Source organism: Xyrauchen texanus, chromosome 3 (assembly GCF_025860055.1).
Source record: "Xyrauchen texanus isolate HMW12.3.18 chromosome 3, RBS_HiC_50CHRs, whole genome shotgun sequence".
Lineage (NCBI taxonomy): Eukaryota > Metazoa > Chordata > Actinopteri > Cypriniformes > Catostomidae > Xyrauchen > Xyrauchen texanus.
The window spans coordinates 46864696-46875604 of NC_068278.1; positions in this window are offsets into that span (position 1 = coordinate 46864696).

A 10909-nucleotide genomic window follows, 5' to 3' on the forward strand; every position below is an offset into this window, starting at 1 on the left:
AGTTCAAACAGCAGGAGGAAGAGAAAGAGTGTGGGTGTATACATATATAGATCTTTCCTCTTTATTAACCATTTACAAATGAGCAAATCACTGTACACAAAGTTGCAGGGAAAGCACATTTATCTGCATTTTCAAAATTACAAAAGCAAAGCAACATAAATACACACCATAATACTTCATGACAACATATAAATAAATAATGACAACAAAATGTTGTTCAGCAACGAGGCTTAACACTTTTGAGTGGGGGAAACGTGTTTCTATTTTTACTTCAGTGGTACTGTAAAAGTGCACTGCACTGCAATCACAGTTTCACTGACACTAAGACCTCTTGAAAATAACTTGTTACACCATTACATGAACAGCTTCTAAGGATGAAAATGTAGAGGTCAAATCAAAGTCAAAACAAAACAATGGTGTCATTTAGAAAGTACCAAAGAAAATGATGCTTTAGCTCTCTCTAGTGGCAATGCATGTCGTGCACATGAGTTTAAAGATCTGATTAATTTTTTATTTTCCTGGTCAATGGCTGTGCCGATATTTACTCAGAGGGGTAATCACTAGCACGCAAGCAACAGCGAGAGAGGGGCAGGCTATTTTATTTATATTAAGTTTTCGCAACTGCTTTCCAATCTACATCTTGCCTCATGATCATGAAGCGTGTTTTCATCAGCTGAATGTGAAGCTAAACACTATTAGTGTGACGAGACGCGCTGCATGTGCAAGATATTCGCGCATCACAAGCCGATCAACTATTTAGCCCAGGTTTAATTTATATTTTGAATGGTAGTTTATGTTTTCTCTTCTAATCTTTTAATGTAATTTTGAGTGTGACCATGGTTTATGACCATGTATGGAATGATTTTCCGGACATTATTCAAAAGGAATTGCAAATTGTATTTGCAATTGCGTTTTCAATTTGTGGACGCATAAAATGTGACATAATCCAAACGCAATTGCAAATCGCGCATTACCGTTTGCATTTTCGTTTAAGCGAACGCACAGTGACTGCCAGATTTCAAATGGAAAAGCAAAGTCCGTTTGCAACTGTGTTTCCCATATCTTACGAGTTTTGGCCCTGTCATATTTAAATAGCAATTTCAATTACCACGTCTGCTTTTTCACTTTCTCAGCGTCGCGTATGTAGCCAGCCAAAACTCAAATGGAATACTAATTCCCTTAGTATTTCCATTGATGCCTTACACAGAAACCTGTCAGTCAGGGTCAAGGGTGGGATTATGCTATGGGGCGTGTTTGTCTTGGGAAGAGACGTCACTCACAGTCGACGGTCAAGATCAAATAAACCGGCGTCTGTTCAGGGCATCACCTCTTTATTTATTTTGTATTTATTTTAATGTTTATTTGACAGGGACAAATGCATAGAACATTGCTTTATAAAGAATACAAAGTAGATGCCACGCATACATGTTTCTAGCCATGACTAATTTGCAACCCCTGTCCCTGGTTAGGCTTATAAATTTAAAACAAAAATTACAGAGTATTGAGTTTAAGATTTATAATTAATAAAATACATACAACAAATACATCCCATATATGAAATAAGATATGGGCTTAAATAGATGTGGAAGTCACTATAAAACAAAGTCTAGACACATTTAACAATACAAGAACACAAAAGTGTGCATATGTCTGTGCATGCTCACATATGCAACATTATGTTTGTATGCATTGTGTTATGTCCTGTACAGTCAGTGTTCACAAAGTTGTTTCAGTTTCAGCCATTGCTTTAAATGTGTATTAAAAACCTTGAAGTCTGTCAATGTTTTAATTTCAGATGCATTCCACAAATGTATGCCTCTTACTGAAAATTATGTCTGACCAAATGTTGTTCTACGTTTTGCGGCTATAGTTTCCACTTATTGTGCCTCTAGTTCTTATTCTGCTCTTTTGTTTATGTACTAGTTGACAGAATATTTCTGGTGCAACGTTGTTCACACACTTAAAAATTAGTTTTAAAAAAGAAAAATTTACAAAACTGTCAAAACTCAAGATATTATGCTTCCTTAGAATGATGCAGTGATGCGATCTTACAGATTTCTGGTCCATTACTTTTAATGCTTGTTTATATAATGACTCTTGACCGTGGACTGTGAGTGACGTCACTTCCCAAGACAAACACGCCCCATAGCATAATCCCACCCTTGACCCTGATTGACAGGTTTCTGTGTAAGGCATCAAGGGAATTAGTATTCCATTTGAGTTTTGGATGGCTACATACGCGACGCTGAGAAAGTGAAAAAGCAGACGTGGTAATTGAAATTGCTATTTAAATATGACAGGGCCAAAACTCGTAAGATATGGGAAACACAGTTGCAAACGGACTTTGCTTTTCCATTTGAAATCTGGCAGTCACTGTGCGTTCGCTTAAACGAAAATGCAAACGGTAATGCGCGATTTGCAATTGCGTTTGGATTATGTCACATTTTATGCGTCCACAAATTGAAAACGCAATTGCAAATACAATTTGCAATTCCTTTTGAATAATGTCCGGAAAATCATTCCATAACCATGGTCATGACCGAAAGAACTAAGTCACGAGTACAAGCGGCCGAAATGGGCTTCCTCAGAAGGGTGGCGGGCTTCTCCCTTAGAGATAGGGTGAGGAGCTCAGTCATCCGTGAGTAGCTCGGAGTAGAGCCGCTGCTCCTTTGCGTCGAAAGGAGTCAGATGAGGTGGTTTGGGCATCTGGTAAGGATGCCCCCTGGCCGCCTCCCTAGGGAGGTGTTTCAGGCATGTCCAGTTGGGAATAGGCCTCGGGGAAGACCCAGGATTAGGTGGAGAGATTACATCTCCACACTGGCCTGGGAACGCCTCGGGGTCCCCCAGTCAGAGCTGGTTAATGTGGCTCGGGATAGGGAAGTTTGGGGCCCCCTGCTGGAGCAGCTGCCCCCGCGACCCGACTTCGGATAAGCGGTTGAAGATGGATGGATGGATGGATGGACTATGGTTTAAGGAGGGTATACCTGTATTCTGGTATTCAAGGATTAATAGTGGCGTTCTCCTTATTACATCACATGTTGTTTTCAAAGCAAAAAGAAACAAATGAAACATGGAATGCTATCAGTCATCCGGGCAGCCTGACCGAAGCTAAGTGGGCACATTAACTCACACAATTAAAGCTGGGTTCACACTGCCAGCTACTTTGTCGCCAGTGGCTGGCGGTTAGGTCGCTAGTGGTGTGTATGGAGAGTAGCTTTTCCTCCATCTTTCCGTCACTGTCATGTGAATGATCATGTGAGCTCTACCATCTTCTCTCGCATTGGCTGTCGCTCCCGAAAGTCGCTCTTCATTTGCATAAAGTTAAAAATTTCTCAACTTTGTCTTGTCGCTGGACACGCCAACATCCGGTCGCTGTCGCTCGAGCCACCGGAAGTCGTAAGCTGTCATTGAAAATGAACGAGACAAAGTCGTTTTGTCGCTGGCAGTGTGAACGCAGCTTAACCGATCATGAAGCGCTGCCTGCTCGTGGTGCACAAAAGGCTTTTACCCGCTGCATGAGTCTGTTGGTTGCACTGCAGTCTCGTCATATCTTAACTTTTTGTTTAACCGCTCATTCAGCTGACCAAAACATACTGCGATCATGAGGAAGTATTACATCGAGATGTAGATTGGAATGCAGGTGCTGAAATGAATATAAATATAATAGTCTACTTCTCTCTCTATGCTGGTGTGCTAATGCTGGCAGGCGTGCCATAGGTTTCCAACCCGACTGGCTAGTAAAGCTGCTTTAAAGGAATATTCCGGGTTCAATACAAGTTCAGCTCAATCGACAAGATTTGTGTCATAATATTGATAACCACAAAAATGTATTCAGACTCATCCCTCGTTTTATAAAAAAAAAAAGGACAAATCTGGGTTACACTGAGGCATTTACAATGGAAGTGAAAGAGACCAATCGGTAAACGTTAAATACTATTTCAAAACCAGTGGCGATTTCTAAGGGCTAGCAAAGCCAACTCTGCTGGCCTAACATGCCAAATTAATAAATATTTTTCATTCTCAAGCACATTTTTGCCTGTATTTTTAATCGCTTTCTACACTTAATTAATCTACAAACAAAGAGAAAAAAAAAGGTTATCCAATCCATGCTTACAAGCGAAGTGTGACAACTTTTTCACAAATCTCATGCCTGAAGCAGCGCATGAATCTGAGCTCCATCAGGCCTTCAGAATATCTACAGAATCCCTCAACAGTGCAAATGAATGAGCAACTATAGTCAGATTCATCAGCCAATCAGATTGATGTATTTGTTCTTGGTGGGTGTGATCTTTAGGATATGTCCCGGTCGAGGCCTTTTAGCTGGCCTTGAGTGACGCAATCACGCTTTAAGTGATGTACGTAATTCAAGAGCGAAAAGGGTGAGATCTTACTGACGCCAGCTGTCACTGGCTGGTATTGCCGTTGAGAAAAAGATACTTATGGATTTAAAAACACAAGATGTTCTGCATGATCATGTGATTGCTTAATTTATTAAACAGGAAAGGAGGGCCGATTTTCAATTCAAGTAAATTGGTAAGTGCTTTATGCATTGTTAAAGCAACATCCGGAGTTTAAGTGTAAATTAGCAGAGCATTCAGTGTTTTGAAAAGTTGGAAAGTCAAATTTTACAACTAGAAAAGGTGCAATGGAATGAATCTTGAAGTCAGAATTACAACTTGTAGGCTCGTGCAGAAATTCTCAACTCCGATTTCGCCGAGATGCAGGGGCATGATGTCACATGTCGACACTCAGGGATATACAAAGTGATAAACATTCACTTTATTAAGTAATATCGATAAATGAGTTTGTTTGCATATTACATATTAAAGCTTGTTTAACAAACGTTTGCAGAAACAGGTGTATACAACTTTATAATCTCTTTGGATAATCGTACACCTGAAGCACAAATGCTAGCGCTGCAACCTTATTTAACAGTTGGGTTGCTAGGAGACCTCTCTAATGACTCAAACCCCTACTAAGCTAGTGGGAGCGTTGCAGTTTTGTTTTCTTAAACGTCATCTTCCGAATATCAGGGAATTGAATGCATTTATGGTCGGAGATATCTCCAAGTAGGAATATATCCCACATCCAAATTGAATGGAACGCAACCGTGTATCTTGACGAAACTAAATTTATTGCAAGCAACATTTATATCGCAAATATCCAGGTATTATAGACCTCCTTGGTAGATTCATGTGAAAAATTACGATTTTTGAATGTCTGTCCGGGAGAGGTTCATTTCACAAAACAGTCATGCTGCAGTTAAAATTAGGCTTGCTTGAGCATTAAGTGTCGTTTCAAGTTCTGGCTTTCGTGCGTGTACGTGTTTTTAAAATGTCAATTGGTATTACTAGTTAGCTGTGATATGATGTCTATTCATTGTGAAACTGCTTTCATAATGGCATGAATCACTCTGAAGTCCTAGACTTCAAATGCACAGTCCACCACTGTTCAATATGCATGTTAACATGATTTTAGTGTGATTAAGCCAATTTTAAAACTTTTTTGTCATGATGATAAGTCAGCAAACCCTAAGATGATGAATTAAACAGCCTTACTTCTTAAATAATACAGGAGGTTTAAAAAGATTTATTGTAAGTGCTTTAAAAAAAATTATAACATTTCTTCACATTTCTGCCTGTAATCCCTCCAAAAATTGGCCCCATTCACTTTCATTGTAAGTGTCTTACTGTAACCTCAATTATTATTAATTTTGATGAGGAACAAGTACATTTGTTTTTGTGGTAATCAACATTATGCCACAAATGATGTCAATTGAGCTTGACTTATATTAAACTCTGAATATTCTTTTAATCACTGAAATTCAATTGCAGAAACAAGGTGAGCCAGATCTTTTAACATATTTAAGACTTTAATACATTTACCTCTTTAAAATGTTGTTTTTATTGTCATCCATACATACAGATATTTCAGCCCAGTCTCCTGATATCAGTGGTTGCCCAGCAACATGACTAGCCTATCTCTCTCTCTCTTAGCTATAAAACATTTTAATTGCTCTTTTAATGTGTCTGGACTTTGTACGCTAATCCTTTAGCACAGGGGCCAGTACGCATATACACGGAATACAAAATGGCCTAGAGGACAATCGAAACAGTAGCCAAACACAGTAATAATAACAATAATAGAATAATCTCTACTTCAAACATATACAGTATATACTATATAATCTTTACTTCTATAAGGTATGTAATTCTCTCTATAAATTGGGACATGGCACTTAACTAATAAGGTACAGTAACAAAATAATTCATACAGACATCTTAATAGATTTAAAAAGCAAGAAAAAAAATCTGCACCACTTAACACTGAAGATCACAATTTGAGTATGTGTGTTTTTTTGTTAGGTTTATATAAGATGAAAAATAAACTTGCATGACGTTGATGGTGAACATGGTGAGGCTATAATACACTGGTTGTTAAGTCAGCAGTCAAAAGCATAATGACATGACAAAAAGTTTCATTTGTCATACTAATTAAAGGGACAGGTCACCTTAATTTGAAAATTGTCATCAATTACTCACCCTCATGCTGTTTAAAACCCATATGCTTTTTTCCCCCTAAAATACAGGAGATTTTTGGCAGAATTCTCTTTTATTGTATATTTTCCATATGATGTAAGTGAAAGGAGACTAAGGATAACATTGTCGAACATCTCCTGTTGTGTTCCTTTGGGGAAAGAAAGTCAAATGAGAGTGACAATTTTTGGATGAACTATCCTTCGAAGTTATGGCTTAAGCGGACTAAAAAAGATCAGGCTTATTTTCTTTATTGCATGATGTTCGTGGTAAATGGCATTGGATTTGTATTGGAGGATAAAACTCTTATCACCGGAAATTCAGGTAATAAGCTGCCTTTTGTTTTACAAGGCCGTGGCCAATTGGAAATGTTTTTTTTTTTAAAGAATCCAATACATCTTGAACAACCTTACAAATGGTCTTATTTTTCAATCTATACATCGGTCTGAAAGCACAACTAATAAGAATGCTCATAGCCGCTGGCGGCCAAAAGTTTGGAATAATGTGTATTTTGTTTCGGAAGGAATGAATGTCACTTTTTCACCAAAGTGACATTCAACTGATCACAAAGTAGTCAGGACATTACTGATGTAAAAATGACTATTTAAAAAAAGTCATTTTTGATCAAATCTAGACAAGTCCCATTTCCAGCAGCCATCACTCCAACACCTTGTCCTTGAGTAATCATGATAAATGGCTAGAAAATCACTTGCGATTATATCAAACACATCTGAAAGTTATTTGGTTCATTAAATGAAGCTTAACATTGTTAATGTTACAAGCATCATTTGGTTTTGAGTTGCCACAGTATGCAATAGACTTGCATGTGTGAAGATTTCTTACAAAGGTGTACACTACAGTCTTTAAAGACAAAGGACAACTGGCTCTAATAAGGGCAAAGAGATGTGGAAGGCCAGATGTACAACTAAACAAGAGGATAAGTCTCAGGGGTAAAGGCCTTATGGGAAGAATTGCAAAGACAGACACTTTTGAAAGAGAAATAAAAAGTTTAGTGTGGGCAAAGAAACACAGACATTGGACAACAGATAATTGTTAGAGTGTTACAGAACAGTGTTTCTTAAACCCATTGAGGTTTTGTGGGATCAGCTAGACTGTAAGGTGCATAAGAAGTGCCAACAAGACATCCACATCTATGGCAAGTGCTACAGGAAGCGTGGGGTGAAATGTCACCTGAGTATCTGGACAAACTGACAGCTAGAATGCCAAGGATCTGCAAACTGTCATTGCTGCACGTGGAGGATTTGTTTTGATGAGAAATCTTTGAAGTAGTTTAAGAAGTTTTTGAAAAACTTTTGTTTCAAATTGTAATAGTAATTTTTCACATTATCAATGTCTTGACTATACATTGTGATCAGTTGAATGCCACTTAGGTGAAAGTACCAATTTCTTTCCATAAGAGCAAAATGTGTATATTAATCCAAATATTTGGCCGCCAGTGTACGGTATGTGCTCATGGATCTTTATTGGCGATTGGCAGTGCACCATGAGTACAGACTGTGGCTTACAGACTAACCAGAGAATCGGCCTGAATCATCTGAAACTCAACACCTCATACAGGCAAAGTTATTCTAGCACTATTATTGTTCTTTTAAAGCTGCTCCCTTGACATCCATTAGTTTCCTACACTCAATATAACAAGTGTTTCTCCAGTTTTATGATGACATGGCACGTGAGTTGATTATAGTTATAGTTCGGTCATATTATTTTAAAAACAATAATATGTTTTATGGTAAAAACAAACCAGATGGAAAGATGGGACAAAAAAAAAAAAAAAAAAAAACGAATTAACTAAGACTAGTTTTTTTAAACAGTGAAAATGGCACAAATGGAGCATTTATGCACTTGTAAAAAGCACCCAAAACAAATCACTTATGATATCCCAGCCTGAGCTTTTTGAAGATAACAAACATATAGCATATAACAATTCACAAACAAGAAAATATATTTTAGGCTCAATTAAGATTAGTTTGTAACCGCTCAGTGTCAAAAGAACTACAGTTTCAAATGATAAAATAAGGTGTTATACAATGAAATATTATGACGTGAAAGTTTAACATTCAGTGCGTAATCATGTTTCTATGACCAGGGTTGCCAGATTGGGCGGTTTCCCGCCCAATTGGGCGGTTTTGCAATCTTTTTTGCGGGCAAAAATGGGTTTGGGCGGGTGGATAAAAATTGGGCTGGTTTCGGATCAGTTCAGCAGGTTTTTGTACCCGAAACATCGGTACTTCAGATCCTTCTTTTGGCGACTCTCTGTTCAGTAGCCTACTCACTTACTCACACACACACACACACTACAGGTCTGGCTGACGTGCCCCCTAAACTCACAACAGACACTCCCTCCCTTCAGCTCACGTCACGCACGCCGGCACCGCCCTCCCCTCAAACACACTAGAGTGCGCTGGGTTTTCAAACTTAGCTAGCTGACTGACACTGACAATATGCCAAAGTGGGCAAAATATAGAAAAAGCTACAGGAAAGAGTGGGAAAGAGATCCAGACTTAAAGTCATGGATTGCACCGGGTGCAGAAGAAGGAAAGGCACACTGTAAATACTGCAACGCTGATATCCGTGCTCATTTAAAAGATCTTAAAGATCATGCAGCCACCAAGAAGCATAAGGCAAGGTGCCAGCCAACGGTCAGACCATTTACAGTTAGCAGAGTGGGTGAGTCCAGTAACCCTAACAACAATGACCAGAAACGACGAGAACTGCGGATAGCAACGTACATTGCGTGCCATACTGCCATTAATGCTGTTGATGAACTATCTGATATACTGAAAGACGAGACAGGTGCATTCCAGATGCACAGAACAAAATGCACTGCTGTCATTAAGTCATTGCTAGCACCTCATTTTAGACACAAGCTAAAAGAGGACATCGGTGACTCCCCGTTCTCCCTCTATTTGGACGAGACAACAGACATTACAGTGAGCAAATTGCTCTGTATATGCATAAAATATCGCTCCAAAAAACGCAACCGGTTTATTAGCACTTACTTGGGTTTGGTGGAGCTCTCAGATGCTGATGGAGTTGTAGAGGCAGTCATTCGATTTTTGCAGGAGTGTGCACTGGACATTGCTAATATGGTGGGGATAGCAACAGATGGGGCCAGTGTAATGGTCGGCAGTCATCATTCAGTGTACACGTTACTGAGACAGAGGCAACCGAATTTACAACTTATAAGATGCGTGTGCCACTCCCTAGATATAATTGCCCACAAAGCGATGAAACAGCTGCCTAGCAATATAGACTATCTGATCAGAGAGACATATAACTGTTTCTCACACTCCGCAAAGCGCCAGGCCGATTATAAAGCCATATACGAGACCATCAATGGAAGGTCTCCCCTAAAGTTACTATCCCCGAGCGTCACCCGCTGGCTGGCAACAGCAGACTGCATAGACCGAATTCTGGACCAAGAAGAGGAGCTGACCTTACATTTTACATTGGCTGCTAATGCTGAGCATTGTTATGCCGCGCGTCTCCTCAGCGAGATGTACAAAGACAAAACAAACAGTCTGTACTTGCATTTTCTACGTCCGCTGCTGTTTGATATTAAAACCATAAACAAGAATTTCCAGTTGGAGACTGGGGACAGCCTCGCTGTATTCCGAGACCTTAACCGGCTCTACACGTCAACCATGAGACGCATGATCAAGCCTAGCGTTTTCCGCATGAATAATGAAAAACAACTCAGAGAATTGGACCTAAATTCCACCAGTCTCTCACCTACAGACGCTGACTTGGGGATCACATTCAGTCAGAAGCTGGAAGCAAGCACCTTGTCCCCTGAAATAAATCTATTGGTACAAACACGTTGCGCAGACTTTTTGAAAGAACGCCTGGTCCAATACCAAATGCGCCTGCCTGCATCAATGGAGCTGCTCGCGAAGCTGGAGCTCCTATGTCCTGCTGCCGTGATGTCCTACAAGCCAACAGTCCGAGAGTTGCCTAGGGAGTTTTTTTCTGGCTCTCTCGATTCCCTTGAGACTTTGAGAAATGTTGCCTCAGCAGGTTTTTCCCCCAACCTGGCCATTGATGCATTCTGGCTTGAGGTTGAATCTTTTAAAGATGCTGGAGGAAACCACTGTTTCCAGGATTTAGCTTTTGGTGCTATAAAATTGCTCACCCTCCCCATATCAAACGCTCCAGTTGAAAGAGCATTTTCTGAAATCACACTGCTGAAAGATGACCTACGAAGCAGGATGGGCTTACCCCTTCTTTCAGGGTTGATGGACGTGCGCACAGGTCTTGCGCGTAATGGCTTGACATCAGCTACATTCCGTCCGCCCGGACAGTTGTTGAAGAAGTTTGACTCTAGTATATACTAGAGCTTTTGTGTTAATCAA